Source organism: Megascapheus bottae, chromosome 11 (assembly GCF_031878675.1).
Source record: "Megascapheus bottae isolate mThoBot1 chromosome 11, mThoBot2.hap1, whole genome shotgun sequence".
In the NCBI taxonomy this organism is placed as follows: domain Eukaryota; kingdom Metazoa; phylum Chordata; class Mammalia; order Rodentia; family Geomyidae; genus Megascapheus; species Megascapheus bottae.
Window position 1 is genome coordinate 21,317,318 of NC_143519.1, and position 17,281 is coordinate 21,334,598.

At 36.3% G+C, this 17,281-nt stretch overlaps 1 long non-coding RNA gene across 2 annotated transcripts in view; it reads right to left on the reverse strand.

Moving 5' to 3' along the window:
• Positions 1–971: 971 nt before the first annotated feature.
• Positions 972–17,281, reverse strand: part of LOC150056806 (uncharacterized) — a 104,102-nt gene continuing 87,792 nt past the window's right edge. For both annotated transcript variants that reach the window (XR_016536991.1, XR_016536990.1), the window contains exon 3: positions 972–1,062. This is a non-coding gene — a long non-coding RNA (uncharacterized LOC150056806). The remainder of the gene's footprint in view (positions 1,063–17,281) is intronic.

The following is a 17,281-nucleotide window of genomic DNA, read 5'->3' on the forward strand; positions in this document are numbered from 1 at the left end:
TATACCATGCTGATAGCAGCTGTCTGCCTATGTCAACTGTCTATATTCAGCACCAGAAGTCCTTAGCCTGTGGGTTCTGCCTCTTGCACCTACCTTATCCCCTGAAAAATCTCTCCTCTACAAACAATGGATCTATTACAGTTTTTTAAGATTTTTGGAAATAAGGTTTCAACTGATTTTGACTGTCAGCCTTACTTTGTCCAACTTTATTTTTTTTAATTTAATTTTATTTTTTTGCTAGTCCTGGGCTTGAGCTCAGGGCCTGCGCACTGTCCTTGGACTTTCTCAAGGCTAGAGCTCTACCACTTGAGCCTCAGCATCACTTCTGGCTATTTTCTATGTATGTGGTACCAAGGAATTGAACCTGGGTCTTCGTGCATGCCAGGCACTCTACCACTAGGCCAAACTCCTGGCCCCCAACTTTATATTTTTTAAAAATCCAATTCAAGTCTTTATTAAGAAGTCCATTAAGTAATCAATCTATTTTACGTCTTCCACACTTTGCTCTCTGACCTAGCTGGAAATAAAATGGAAAGAGAAAAGAAATAACAATTATTAATTTAAGGTTATTTCCCACACAACCTATTATTCAATGTGTTCCTTTTGAATTTCTTCATCTGTTGATATTGTCCAGTGCTTATTTTTATTACTGTGGTGTAAGCGTTTTGTTAAAGTCTTAGGATTTTTTCAACTTTAAGAAGTGTGGTAATTGAGGGAAGAGAGTTTGGCCTAGTGGTAGAGTGCTTAGCATCCATGAAAGACCCGGGTTGGATTCCTTGGTACCATATACATAATAAAGCCAGAAGTGATACTGTGACTCAAGTGGTAGAGCACTGGCCTTTAGGAAAGCCCAAGGGCAGTGCTCAATCCCTGAGTTCAGTCCCCAGGACTGACAAAAAAAGAAAGGCGGTAATATATTACTCTTTATGACAATGATTACCAGCTCATAAATATTAATCTTACTTTCCTTTAGCCATGTGCTGAACTTCATCCAGGATCCCTGATCAAGTACAGAGTATGCTGCCTTGTTTCAGACTAGAGAAATGCTCTGTTTCAAAAGTTCTAAAAGCAAAGAATTTCACATGTAAAATAGTCACCACCTGATTCTATTTACAATGTGTTCATTATATAACATCCATCATTCTCAATATACAATATACACAGTTTAAGTATACTTAAATGTAAATCTTGGCATACACATACATTTTACAGAATAATTTTGTTGTCTTTTATATCAAACTAGATAAAAGTGTATTGCCTTTGATGAAGTGCAATAAAAGAAATTCCATAAAGATGAATTTAGTTTGATAACTGGAACCCCCAATAGTATATCATAATAATCAAAGCTTTAAATGCAATAATGTTTAGGAATTGAGCTGGCACCAGGGAGACTAAGTTCTCAAGTCAATATTTGAAAATTAGAGCCATTGTGTGAAATGAAGTGCTAAATTGGAGAGCTGCCAACTGCTGAAAGCCCACATGTAGGAGCTGTGACTGGGAAGATATAGAGTTTCCGAAGGAGGCCAAGGAAGAGATTCTGAGGACAGGTTATCACAGGATTCCATCTTGTACTAGCCCATCTCTGGGCTCTGTCCTTTTCTGGCTCTTTCCCTTCCTATCCATAGTCCATAGCTTAGAGTTCCTGTTTCCCTAAGTGAACTTACTATATTCTGTTTTTCAGGTCATACAAGCAAGGGAAAAAAAACTTAGAAATTTATTGTTATTTTTTGTAGTAGTAGTTCTGGCTTTTTGGTCACTTCTATTAAAACAGACATGAGATTATTGTACAAGATGTATACATCCAAAGCCAAAATGAGGAAATCACAGAAAATCGATGTTAGAGTTGAGACAGACTTGATGTGACAACAAACAAACAAAACACTATCACCACCATCATAAAATCATTCCGGTAGCAATACTGGACAGACATATGCTGAAAAGAGTAGATGAATATTTAGTAAGTACGTGGAAGTTTTCTCTTTTACCCAGTACAAATTCTTAATCTCCTTTTTCTTTTAAGTACCTTTGTGTATCTCCTGCAAACACACTGAAGAGACACAGTATCTTCTTGGGGAAAAAAAAAGATGAGGCCCTGATATTGTTTCAGTCACAGTGCAGTGTGGTGAACAGTCCCTGTGTTAGGTAACTCAACAGAAGAAATTTAACATGTAGATTTAACACAGAGGTATTATGACAGGCAAAAAAATATCAACAGAAGCTGGGAGACAACCCAGATGTGTCAACAACAAAAAGTTGCTGTAACTCAAAGGGTGAAAAGACGTAGTCTAAAAACTGGGCCATTACTGTGAGACTATCTAACAAGAAGGAGGTACTCTGCTTTACTTGGAAGCTTGGAAGTAGAAATTTCTTTAATGAGAAATGGAACCATGTAAGAGACAAGGCTTCTGTCAGAAATGCTATTACATGAACAAAAAATTGCACAGGAGTAGTGAGATTGTTTCCATTCCTCTCACTCTATAATCTCCAACCCAATGGCTTACCGAAACCCTCAACTGACAGAGTCCAAGAGCAAAGAATGCTGGGAAGTGTAGTTTTCAACATCAGTTTCCTAAAATGTAGAGTGGAGCAGCAAAGTTATAAAAATAGATCTGATGAGAACAGACACATCCCTGACATAATTACACACTTAGCCTAAGTTATGTGAAAATAATAACTTTACTTACAGTTTTCTTTTCCTACAACTGCCTCACTCTAGAAAATCTAATCTCATGGCAAGAGACTGTCACATAAAATGAAGATATACAGGGTTCTATAGTTTATAGACTTGTGTGAAGGTACATCATTCCATCAGACAAGTTTAGACTAAAGTCTTACAGTTTTCTGAGGAAGCAAAGGGAGAGTGCTTAAATACAAATAAGATATCAAACTCAGTATAACTTTACAAAATAAAGTGCTGATAGGATTTTTCAGACAGACAATACACACACACACACACACACACACACACACACACACACACACACACATACATATTCTCACTGACATAGTAATGCACCTAAGAAAATTCCAAGAAAAAAGGAGAACACAAAGAAATTTTTAAAAGACTTGAAAAAGAAGAGGTTTCTGAATATGATTATAAAAAGTGGCCAAGTTAATATGAGAAGAGAAGAAAATACTATTTTCTGGGTAAAGGCACAAATGAAGCTTTTTTCTTTGATCAATGAGGTAGCCATTCTAATTAGAAAGGAAGATGTGAGTTAGGGTTGCTAGAAGAACACAGTAATCAAACATTTCATGCAACTAGAAAATTAGCACAGTCCAGCATCCTTTTTTCATGGTTTTGCTGCCCACAATACACAAACAAGCATCAGTAAGAATGACCACGACTCAGGGGTAGGGAGGCAAAGGAGGTCCTTTTACATTCTTCCCTCTTTTCTCATCAACCACTGCACCTCCAGTGTAATGAGCCCCGAAATGTAGCTGTCACATTCTTTTTTTTTATTGAAAAGGTGATGAGCAGGGGGTTTGAGTTTTATGAACAAGGAAAAAGCTCCCCTATACTCAGCAGTCTCACTCTTGGACATTTATCAAATGCACAACAAGGCTATATTAAAGATATCAACACAACCATGTTCCTTGCAGCCTTGTTTACCATAGCTAAGATAGGGAATCAACCTAGGCCGGCCCTCAGTAAATGAATGGATCATGAAGATGTGGTACTTAGACACAATCCATTCTATGCTTCCATCAGAAAGAATGGCATTACTCCTTTCATAAGGAAATAGAAAGACTTAGAAAAAATTATATTAAATGAAATAAGCCAGACCCAAAGAAAAGTAGGTTGCATAGTTTCCCTCATTTGTAAGAACTAGAATATGTCTATGATGTTCTTAACAGGTGATCTCAATAACCCAATTGCTTGGTGCATAGGACCGTATATAATGAAGCATATCATCACATACTTCTTAAGCAGTTCTGGTGAAGTAAATGGGTGAGTGGAATAGTAAAGCAAGTATAGTGAAAATACTAAAGCTTTCAACTTCATTTTTGTAAATTTTCATAATAAATTTGGGTGTGGAAAAAGGCATGAAAATGAAATATTTAATTCCTTGAGAGAAAATTCTTATGGTTTCCTTTTATATATTTTATATATTTATATTAGCATATATTAATTGTACATGCTGTCTTATTGTGGCATGTTCATATAGGCATACAATGTATTTTGATTGAATTTACCCCTCTATCACATTTTCTTTTGCCTTTCTCCTTTTATACAACAGTTTTAATTGACTTCATTATTCTGTTTTCATCTATACATGTAAAGCACTGTGATCATAACTGTTCTTCATCCTTCTCCCTCTCCTTTGGTTTTATTTCCCCACCACCTTTCACACTCATAAAGTACCATTTCACACTCCAATCATTTTAATATGGTCTAGACCTATGATCTATGGTATATTACTAGGTTTTTTTTGTAGTATTAAGGTTTGAACTCAGGACTTTCCAGTTGCTAGGCAAATGCTCTACCACTGAGCCACTTTTCCATCCTTTCATTGTACCTTTTGGAGATAAGATCTCTCTTCCTGCCAGTATGAGAGCCTAGACTTGAGCATAGTACATCTTTTTTCTTTTCACATCACAACTAAGATATGAGGAGTGGCTTCCACCACCATATTCTTCCACTAAAATGGAGACTCAGACTTTTCTGCCTGTTCTGGGCTGTGATCTTTTAATATGGCTAACATGACAGTTATGTACCACCATGGCTGAGAAGGTATTTTGTTGGCTTTAATTCCCAGGCTGTCCTTGAACTATAACTTCTTGATTCCAGCCTAAAGAAGTAGGATTACACGTGTTAGCTTCTGGTACCTGACTATATAGTATACTTATTAATGTAATCTAAATGTGTTTCTCTTTTAGCCCTTGCAGTTATTGGATATATCAATATGTATTTATGAGGTTCTCCCTAGGCTCCATAATTAGTTTATAATTTAATATGAAAAAGATACATCTATTTATATTTACTGTAAGAACGGTCAACTTATTCTCTGGTTTCTTATAAATCTTCCAAGTTATATAATTGCTGCAGGGGCAAAGGATCTGCCGTGGATCATTAGTGATTTTAAGTTTTTGAGTGTTTTCTTTCTTATCAACATGCTTGATAATGAGATGAGACTTCATCTTCTATACAATGTACTTGGACTATTTTCAATCCATGTATATTATTCATTACATGGCAGCCCACTGTGTTTTCATGTTTCTATTAAATATTTCAGTTTATCGTATGAACATGCATTTCATTTTTAGAGTAGAATGTATTTATTTTACTACAGTAGATGAATAGGCCTACTAAGTCTAATATAAAAATGTCATATTTTATAAATAGGTAATAATACCCAAAGACAGTTTTACTGCCTAACAACCTCCAGATTTAAAGTTATATAAATAAAATATATATTTCTTCTCAATGCCCTACCATCTGTAGCCATGCATACTGAATTTTTCAACTGCCTACCCATGTGTTGATTTAAAAACAGCCTCTGACTGCCTAAGCAAAATATCACAAGTCAGATATTCATTCAGACAGAAAGAAAATTCATTTGAGAAGTCTCATCTCACAATCACCCATCAATCAGGCATTAACATACGCTTACATTCTCGATCTTTGGAGTATTTGTAAAAGGCAAAGCGACAGATATCATTAGAGCATTCAACACTTCATAGGAACCTCATTAGTTATGAATCAATTATGAGTAGAGAGTTAATCATTCACTCAGGGATCTGCACAATAAATGGATAAAAATGGGCAAGTTTACACAGTCTGTAAAATACTTTTCCTGAATTCTGACCTCTCCTGTTATTCTTTTTCCTGCTCTTAAGATAGCAGCAGCCTGCTAATCAGAATTGTACATGTTGCCATTGCCTCACATTGAAAGATTTTTACAATGTTATTAAGCCAAAGAATTTGAGATAGATTATCCTGGCTCATCTAGGTAGGCTCCATTTATCACAGTTTATTACAAAAGTCTCAAATGAGAGAAGGAGATGTGATTTATGAAGCACAGGCCAGAGAAAAATACAATAATGGAGATACAAATCTTTTATGCTCAAAGATGGGGGATGCGGCTACAAGCCAAGGACTGCAGTAGCCATTAGAAATTAAAAAGGCAAGGAAACAGACTGTCAACTAGAGCCTCTGGAAGTAGTACAACCTTAACAACATCTTCTGACCACCCAAGCTGTAAGATAATATATATTTGTTCTTAGCCATTAAGTTTATAATATATAACAATGATTTCTCATAGCAGAAGAGAATTTAATGTACAAATCTTCTTGAACATAAATGATACTATCTTACTTCTTCCTGCCACATCCTATCTCCAGTCACAATCTGTCTCAACATAGTCTTGCTTCCCTCCTCTTCTCCTCTCAGAATCAGTTACTTTTACTGGCTTTTGCACATCACCAATAATGTCAGTGTTGCCAAATTCAATGATTGCAATTTAGTTCTTTTGATGTTTGGCCTTTCTGCAGTGATTAGCAGGAGACTTCTTACCTTTGTTAGCTATTATTCAGGTTCTGCTTTGCAAGAAACTTACTCTCTGAAATTCCTCTGACAGTGAAGCTGTAGCAAGAAACTTCTGACTATTACCTCTTCCTAGTATTCATCCTATGTAATATATCTTTAAGGATGAGCTTGGACTAGTGACTATCTCTAGCCATGCAAATTTGTCAGAAATGATAGACTTCCCTTCTAAAATTAGGTTTCAAAGAGACTTTGACCTCTATCTTCTCACACACGTTTGCCTTCTTGCTTGCTTGTACTGATGAAGATTGTTATACATGAACTACTTTATTATTTTATTTTTTATTGTCAGGTTAATATATAGAGGGGTTACAGTTGCGTTCGCCAGGTAATAGGTGCATTACTTCTCACACGTTGATGCCTCTTCTCATGTTTTTGTCCCCATTTCTCTCTCCCTTACCCCCTCACCTTGCAAGGAGTTCATTTATTCATCTGTCCAACCCTGTGCAAATCCTAGGAATGATATCGATCAAGATGCATTGTGCTCATATATTATTATGTTGAGTTATGTTTTGTATAATGATGTAAAGATAATTTTAAAAGAACTGAATCCTGCCACTAACAAAATGAGAGATTATGAAACTAGAGCCCTCCCCACTATCTCTAGTGAGCATTAAGGCAAATCTACAGCCCCAAACAGTGCCTGGTTTGTAGCCTGGTTTTGAATTTGAGATTACAAACCTATATCACCCAGTTGAACTGCACCTAGATTACTAACACATGGAAACTATGGGATAGCAAATTTTGTGATTAAAGCTATTAAATTTGGGTTATATACTCTACTTAATAATGATGAGGAAGATCTGGATATAATAAGATCTCACACAAAGTAAAACATGAAGTGACAGCAAGAACAGGGAAAGTACTATATGAAGAAATCTCTAAAGTTAAAACACCATTTAAGGATCAGAATGCGATATAGAATTGTCTTGCTTGTCTCATTTTCTTTCCTGTCTTCGTGCTCTTCTGTGACACTCATCTCAACTTAGTGTCTTTGGTTACCTCGAGACCCCTTCATCCTGCTTGCTTTCCATGTATACGTGGGCATCTGCATCTACAGTGGTTTAATAGGGCTGTCTTACCACAGGGTCACAAACTGAATAAAACAGGGAAAATGTATTGTGTCAGAGTCCTGGCCAGTAGAAGTGCAAGATCAAGGTGTTTGAGGATTGGTGCCTTTGAGGGCTGTTAACAGAGAATCTCTTATGTTTTTCTCTTAGTATTCCCTATCGATCTTAACTGACTTCATCCTAACAAGAGGTTTATGTGTGTGTGTGTGTGTGTGTGTGTGTGTGTGTGTGTGTGTGTGTGTGTTCAAATTTCTCTTGTCGAGGCCACCTCCCATATTGAATTAGAGGCTCTATACCAAGATTAATTCTTCCTAAATTAAAAAAATTACATTTCTAGTTGACCCTTTATCCAAAGAAAGCACATTCTAATGTACTGAAGGTTACAACATCAGCACATAAATTTTGGGAAGACATGATCAATACATAGTAAAACATCTTTTTTTCTTTTTTCTTTTCTTTTCCAGTCCTGAGGCTTGAGCTTGGCCTGAGCATTCTCCTTGGACTTTTCTCAAGGCTAAAGCTCTACCACTTGAGCCACAACACCACTTTTTTCCTATGTATGTGGTATTGAGGAATCGAACCTGGGTCTTCATGCATGCTAGGCAAACACTCTTACCACTAGGCCAAACTCCCATACCCTCCATTGTCTTTCTTTGTATCCTTTATTTCTGGTTAAAGGAAGAAAAATAAAAACCAGGGTGACTATCTCTATTCTCATGCTAGTACTTCCTCTGAGAATCTAGGCCATCATATAGATGAACTGTGCTGCTTCTAGGTAAAATGCCACCTAACCCCAAACATCATCCTCTATGCCTCTATCATGAGCCCTTATGGAAACAGGAATCTCTACAGCTGTTCTTCCATTGAATCTTCTATGTCGGTATTGCTTCCAGTTTTGTCCCTATTTTTCTGGAACTCAGTTCTTTCTCTACTTGCTGCTAAAGTCTTAGTTCCCTCGGATTTTGTTCTTAGCCTTATGTTCTTATTCTCTGAGCATTTTGTTCTTGGTGACTTTTCCCAAACCCACAGTGTCGATGGCAAATGATCCCTGGGCTTCCAAAGCTATTCTACTGCCTAAGTCACTGCAGCAAGTGTGGATGCTCTGGAGCTTGCTTGGCTACACAGGTATCCTAGACTTAAAGAGTTACTAGCTCATCTGCCAAACTTTCATGCCTTTTCTTCAGCTCCCCAGCCTGTTTTCCTCCCAGTCTTTGTGATGAGGACACAAGTAAATACTTTCCTCTGGCCAGTTTTGCTGACATTCACTCGATTGACAAGGCCTCTGAAGAGTCTTACATTGTTTTGAAATTGCTCTCATGTCTGTTCCTCCTGGCTGTCATAGAAATCTAAGTCCTCCTCTCTTCTTCTTCCCTGGGTGATATCAACTCTGCAGCTCTCACCATTTTACTAAAGACAAAAGTTAGTTCATCTCTTCCCTGCACAGGAGCCCTTCACAATACCTCTTAGGGATAAATTTAAGCATACAAAACACTTCATTTCTAGGACTATGCCTACTTTTCTAGCGCTCCATCCCTTTACTGAATGCTGAGAAAATACTCACTGAAAGATATTAATAGACCACATTGGAAGGACTCTGTGATTAAAGATGATCTAGCCTTAGATAGCTTCAAAATCCTTCTCTGAAGCTAGGCACTGCCTTATGCCTGTAATACTTGCTACCCAGGAGGCTGAAATCTAAAGATTGTGGTTTGAAGTCAGCCTGGGGCAGGAAAGTCCATGAGAGTCTTATTTCCATTTAATCTCCAGAAAACTAGAAGTGGAGCTGTAGCTCCTAGGCCCTGAGTTCAAGACTCACATTCAACCAAAATAAAAACAATATACACACGAAAAAAACCCTTCCCCTATAACTGGATTTGTATTTATATTCACATTGACTGAGCCCTGTATATTGCATTATTAGTCTTTACCACCTAGTATTACAATAACAACTTACCAAATTGCTTTCCCCATTAGACAATAAATTCCTTGAAGGTAAATTCTATTTTGCTTTATGTCCTTAGAGCCTTGTGGTATGCTCAATAATTGGTTTTCAGATAAATATATGAATATATTAGATGCTGCAGTGAACTCACAATAATGCTTGCCTTGGAGGAGTCATATGGAAGAAAACATGTTTTTCATAAGTAAGTGTAACCTCAAATTAGGAATCTTATTCAGTGATACTAACAAAGGGAAAGAGCAGGAATGGGAAGAGAAATGTGCTGAGGGGACATGAAGAATTGAATCAAATGCACTATATTCTTCTTCTTAAAGAGACTGGGATGAGACAAAGTCAAGGCACCGTTCAGTATCTAAGTCCTGTAAAAATACTGTCCACAAGTATTTCCAATAAGAAGAGTCATCCCTTCATGACCTTCCATTGGCTTAAATATGGATTGCCCCCAGTTAACCTCAAGTTGAAATCTGGTCCTCACAGGAATATCCCTGAAAAAGAGTGAAGCTGTTAGGAGGACTTTCAAGTCTCAGTGTCACCACTGGAAAAGGGGATTTAGCCATTTGGTCTCCCAGGACTGTTGGGATGTAGATTTTAAGGCAATATCACCCACATGCCTGGCTTTTTTTGCCCGTGCCCTCTTCTTTCACTGTGAGCGATGCAGTCAGGGGCTCACCAGCCAGGGGCATTATGCTGTCTGCACTTCCAGTTACCAGAACTGAGTCAAACATACCTATTTTGCTTATAAGCAATCCAGTCTCAACTGTCCTTTAATAGCATCACAGAATAGACTATATAGCACATGGGCCTGACTCTGTGACCCTTTACTCTTATTCTAAATAAGCTGTGTTTACATTTCACAAAAAGATCTATCCAAGATTCTGCAATCTAAGGAAATTATCACAGAGCTTGATAGCAATGTGAATGGCTACTCTGGAAGATAGAAAATTTTCCATCACTGGAGATATCCTACCAGGAGCTGGATAATGTGGCTTTGGATAAAATTTCTTAAATGATATCCCCATATGAGATTAGAACATAGCTAATTTTTATAGGATGTGAATTTCAAGTATAAAATTATTTTTTTCAGATCTCAATAATAGTGTACTTGATGTAATCATTTTACAGTTTAGTTTTGAAGTTTATAATACAGTGTACACATACATGCTTTCCTTTTGTGTGGTCATTAAATTCCTCAATTTATAATAATTTTTTTTCTTTTTACCTCTAACTACATTATTGGTTGCAATTAATTTTACTTCTGTGTAGAGTTGAAATGTATACATGCATATGTGTGCATGCTTGTATGTAAATATGAGAGAGAGAAAAGGAAAGAAAGAGAGAAAATGTTATTCCTATGGGAAGAACATCAAGACGATTTATTTTTATTCATTCCAAATGCTTGGTCAAAAGTCTTATAATTGCAGTAGATTACAAGGGCTAACAGGGGACTTGAATCTCAAAAGTGCCATCCATCTTGAAGTAGCAAGTGCCCAGTGTCCTATAAATGGAATAGCATCTTATTTTTAGATGAAGCTTTCACCAAAAGGATCCAGGACATGGTAAACAATGTACAGTCTGATTAGCAACCTTATTTAAACATGTGACTGACTGCAATTCTGAAAAATTACCTCACCATATGTCTGTGGTAAACCTATTCCCTTAGTAAGGGTGTATTATTTAGATCATAAATTTAAAAGAGAGAGAAAGAAAAAAAGGGTTTTCAAGAAATTCAGGATTGTTTGCTAATATTAGAACATGGAAGTCTGAGTTCTGCTGAAGAACAGTTCTTGTTAAGTACATTTCTAATAAAAGATTTTGTAAAAGATTCTCTATTTTTTCAGCATTTCCTTGATCCAGATATGCTCCTTAGAAAGTCAGAATCCAAAGACTAGTCATTTTAACTGATTATTTTTGACAAGTCTAAGAGACAAGAAGAGATCCAGAATATTAAATAGGAACAAAACAAGTAACTGCTAATTTATTAGAGCATGGCATAAAGGAAAATCATGTTATAAGACAACCCTTCCAATAGGTGGTGAGGGTACTTTTGAGTATGTAGGAGAGATCTATAAAACAATGAGCCTTATGTGGATATAATTTGATGGAAGTTTCATTTTCTGTATTATAATGTGTGTACATGGAACCAAATGAATATTCCACTGGACTTCCATATTTGGACTCTCCCTTTCTTTAAAGTTTCTTGCAAAGGTACCCTATAATAAAAACTATCATTTTGAGGGAAATGGGGACCACGACATGAGAAAGGGTATCAATGTATGTGAATTAATGCACCTTCGAGCTGGCGAATATAATGTAACCATTCTATTAATTACAATAAAAATATATGAAAAAAACTATCATTTTAACAATATGCTTTAAAAACAAGATACTAGCTGGGAACTTATAATCCTAGTTACTCTGGAGGCTGAGATCTGAGGATCTTGCCTCAAAACCAACCCTGGGTATGAAAATCCATGAGACTTATCTTCAATTAACTAACCAAAGGACAGAAATGGTGCTGCAGCTCAAAGCAGTGTAGTATTGCTTGGAAAAGTAAAACTGTGCATTTTAATTCTCAAGTAACTAAAGTACTTATTGCTAAGCCTTCATGATAGCTAATAAATTTAGAGGACTATTCATAGAAATTACTGGTATGTACAGTAGATTTTTCTTCTGTACTTCTCTCCAGTATAAAGGTTTCAAATGTTCCTCAGATAAAAGGAAATGAATTTTAGCATAGATAGTGAGTTCTTAAATGTAAATGAGCTTCTGATCTATCACATGGAGAATCATCACAACATTTGTAGACCTACTAAATTTAGCCTAGAAAACAGGAGTTTGAACAATGTTAAATCTTCCAAACGCTCCTCTGTTAAATATGTTCTATAGATAGTAAATATGTTCTTTGGAAAGTTCTATCATGATGTCTGATCTTCCGCCAGGTTGTTTGGGAGAATAAAATATAAATGATGGTTAAATAGGAAATTCTCTGAACTTTCAATAGTACTCTGGTATTCTATGTATTAGTCCAATCCATCTTCTATTTCATGTTCTGCTTAGCAATGGATGTTGCATGCGGCTTATGAACATAATAGTGATTCAAGAGATTGAAGGTTTAAGCCTTTGTTCAATAAATACATGATCTGCAACTGAGGAAATAAGGAAATAGCTAATTCTTTGCCAGATGGGTTATTCCTAAAATGATGATTTTCTTTCTTATTCATTTACACATAGGTACTCAAATTGGCTGTTTCTTGGGAATTAAAAGAGAAAGCACAAATTGGAAAATTCTTATAACTAATTAACATGAATGGTACTTCCTAAGCTAGCCATGACAAGAAAAGGTGAATAAAACTCATTTAACTAATTCATCAAATGGGTCTCTTCAGAAAATGAAACCAAGGCCTACCAGAGAAATCTCAGAAATAATAATGATGACTACCTTTACATCCCTGATGACTGTACATTTTTTGCTTTGCAATTTTAGTATGTTGCCTTGTGTTTATTTAAGAGATCCAAACACAAAGAAATGAAGCTTCAGCCTGTTAACTCCAGGAGAACACTGGCCTGGGATGAGATACCACTTGGCCAACAAGGCCTTTGGATGAGAAGAGTAACCAGGTAGGAAGCATGACCCAATGACTCATCTTAAGGGGTGGTTTCCCCAGTACATCTCCTCTGGGTCATCCTGGAGGCCTTTGTGACATGAAGAGCAACTGCTGTGGGGTAATTATACATGGTTATATAAAACAAACTAATGCCAGCCAAGCAAACTGCGTAAAAAAAGGGACTGGTTGTGTTCCTTGTTAAATGTTTTGTCAAGCTGACCATGCCCTTTATTTATCTCTAACACAACATGCTTATTCTGCCCCTTCTACTGTTTTCACTCTGCAAATTTATGAGGCTCTATTAATCTTCTGCCCTGCTGACTATCTGTGTTGCCAAGTGTCAGCAGACTTTTGTACCTTGCTAATGTACAAAGGGCTTCCTATGAGTAATATCAGCATTTTGCCTTTTAATTGCACATATAATTTTTAGGTCTTACAGCTAATAAGGGAATTGAGACCACAGTTCATCACTGTCTCGAATGGTACTCCAGGGGTGTGGGGACTGAAGAAGCTGAGAGAAGAATATAGCTGTTCTGGTTCCAAGCAGTAGTTTCTCTCATTATAATGGAACCATCTCTACTACAATGATAAGGGACTGTCACTTTTCCCATTATACACCTCACTTTTCTAGGGCTTATATAACTCCATATTAAAAAATGCACTCATTTTCCCCTAACCTTTTTTTTATCATGTATCCTAGTTCACGAATATTGTTTTGTCGCCCTTCATGTCAATTCCAAAAGAGATTAGCTAATGAATACTGTCTCTTGGTCCAGCTCCTGAACTTTCAAATCAGTGGCGTTTGCTAATCTTTCCACAGATTTTCTCTATTGTATTTCAAAAAAAATACAGACTTAGCCTTAAGTACTTTCAAGACTTAAAAAAAAAGTTAAAATAAATATGGGATTAGTGTTTGCAGTGTGGGCATTTTGCTTCTGTGATAATAGCCTTTCACAAACATTTTTACTATGCCTGAAAAATGTGCATTATTGATGAGTATACTTCTTACTGTGCAAAAGCCATTAGGAAAGAAATGAAAGGTCTGTGGCAAGAATTTGATGCACAGAGAAGGCGTGGGCAGATAGCGTTTTCAGTGAGCAATTAGGGAGTGCCCACAATTGTCCTCCTAGATAGGACTACTTCATTTGGGGTTCCTCACACATTAACACTGTAAGTGACTTTACGTCCATTTTGGGCAACTCAAAAAAGAAATCGTTGTGAAACTATCATTATATAATATCGCAAGGAAATTGCAGGATTGTCATATAATTATGACAGGGAATTAGATACATAAATGTGAAACAAAATGGCAATTTTGAAGAGAGAAGATGACTGGATTCTTGTCTTCATTATGATCCTAAACATTTTCCTGGATATCTATTATAATCATGTTTCCCCTATAGAGACACGCATATATATATTTATCTTTTAGAACTAAACTCCACCCAAGAGAAAAATATGTGGCATTTATCCTCCTGAACCTGACCAACTGTGCTTACCATCTTCAGTTTCATCTATCTCCCTGCATATAGAATGAATAGGTATGAATAATACACCTTTCATGCAATTATAACATATTTTCAAAATAAACTGAGCAGATAATTCTCAAAAGATAAAACAAGAATGGATGTTAAATATATATATTTTTTAATGTTTAACATCTCTGGCTATAAAGGATATGCCCATCAAAATGACACCATGATTTCATCTCACATACGACAGAATAGCCATCATCAAAAATACAAATGACAAATGCTGTTGAGAACAAGCAGTAAAAGGAGTCCTATTACACTGCTGGTGGCAATATATAATAGTGTGCTTCACATACTTACATTATAGATATTACATTTGAATATAGATCTCAGATTACAAATAAGAAAATCTGCAAGCATATGCCTTAAATCCTTTCCTAGTAATTAGTCTAAAATTGAGCCCTCTTGAATCTTAAATCTTATTTTTCCTTCTCTCATAGAGTCAAAAGGCCCAACAGAAGAGACTAGCAAATAGCCAGGCATTTACAAATGTAATCATGATTTAAAACATATTATTCCACAAATTACTCCCCATTGATACTTTTAATGCATTATTTAGTGGCTCTGTCATTCATTTACAAATGATAATAAAATATCAACTGAATGCCAGATTCCAGCGTGCATCCATCCTGCCCTTTCTGATAACTTGGTGCCTTTTACATACAAAGATGCTGTTCCTGGAGTTGGCCTAGTGGCAGCCTAGCATGCACAAAGACCCAGGTTCAATTCCTAGGTACTACATATGTAGTAAAAGCCAGAAGTGGTGCTGTGGTTCAAGTGGTAGAGCGCTAACCTTGAGAAAGCCCAAGGACAGTACTCAGGCTCTGAGTTCAAGCCCTGGGATTATCCAAAACAAACAAACAAACAAACAAGATGCTGTTCCTTGTGGAATTTCCTCTCAAGTGCACAAATGCCTCAGGGAGGGTGGTGAGCCAGGGAACATTCTTCATGAAAGAGCTAGATTAGCATTTCGAGAAGGTTCAGTAGGTCTCTTGGGTTCTCTTGATCATATTGCTAAATGATTTTTGTCTTATGTTTGTTTTGTTTTGCTTCAGTCATGGTTTCTGTTTATTTTACCTAAACTTCTGTTAAAAAAAGAAAAACTCAACAAACATTGCTAATCCTATAACAGTAAGAGTGTTGTCACTCAGGCAAACATATTTATATGCATTATTTTCTTAAATGAAAATTGCCTTAATCAGGTAATAAAAATTTTATAGGCAAATGGCCCTTGAAAATTACAGTGAAAATAAAGAATGTATCTTCTGAGTCATTTTTAGTAGCTTAACATCTGTATTTATGCTGGAATAGCTTTTATGTGTCACTTCTATCCTCAGTAATACCATCAAGTGATATTGATTAAGACTTCATACAACATCATTTCATACACTACTCATCAACACTGAAAAGAAGGTTGTTCATTTCCAGACACCTTAGCCTACTACAATCTTTGCTTCATACAAACAGAATTCTCTTGGGACATTAACAGTCCTATAAGAGTCTAATCTATATAAGGATTAGAGATTCAGAATCAGAAATAGTGGGCATCTGTCTAGGAAAGTACCCTTTGCACGAGTTGAAATACATTTTCATTGACTTGTTTTCTCCATGATATTTAGTAGAAAATCAATAATAGTAAAGGACTGACTGTTTTGATTTATTTCCACTGTCATTGAGGTCAGTGTCTATCTTAAAATACGTTTCAGAAAAGGTCCTGATATGACATTCTAACTCGAGGCTATTTGGACTTATTTCTAAAGGCTATTACCAGTCATTAATTTACACTTAGATTGTACAAATCAATTCTCAACTCAGCGTAAGAACTTTGCGTTATAAATATCCAGTTTCTGAATCTTGGTTCAGTCATCAGATACCTGTAAAATTTACACCTTAATACTTGACTTTGTCTGCCTCAAGCCTTCCATCTGTGCAATGGGGACAACAAAGAACCACTTCAAATGACTGGTGCGAAGACGGAGTCATATTTTATACCGAAAATGCACATACATGTCTGCACACACACACGGGAGACACATAGTGATAAACATTGATTTAAGAGCTATTTCTTTAAAGTTCATTAAACTGACAAATACTTTCTTTTTTGAAGTTAGAAAGTCTTTTTACACAATAAGTAAAGTTGTAGCAATAAAAAGTGCCATGCATTTCAAATTTATCATCATAGGATTCATGGTGCCACTTAACTATACAGTAAGTCTACGTTAGAAACAAGAGAGTATTTTAAAATCATCACTAGACCAGGTGCATAACTGTAATTCTAGCTACTGTTATTTCCAATTAACCACCAGAAAACCAGAAGTGAAACTATGGCTCAAAGTGGTAGAGTACTATACTTGAGCAAAAGAGTGCAGGGACAATGCCGGGGTCCAGAGTTCAATACCCATGTCCAAAAAAAAAAAATCATCACTAAGCAATACATACATGATGTTAAAATGGATGACGAGAAACTTGGCAAATGGGGTCAGCAGAATTTAAGGTGACCTCTAGTGACTGCTGTCTTCTGGTATATAAACCCTCAAGAAATCTCTTTCCTTTGAATATGTGTTGAA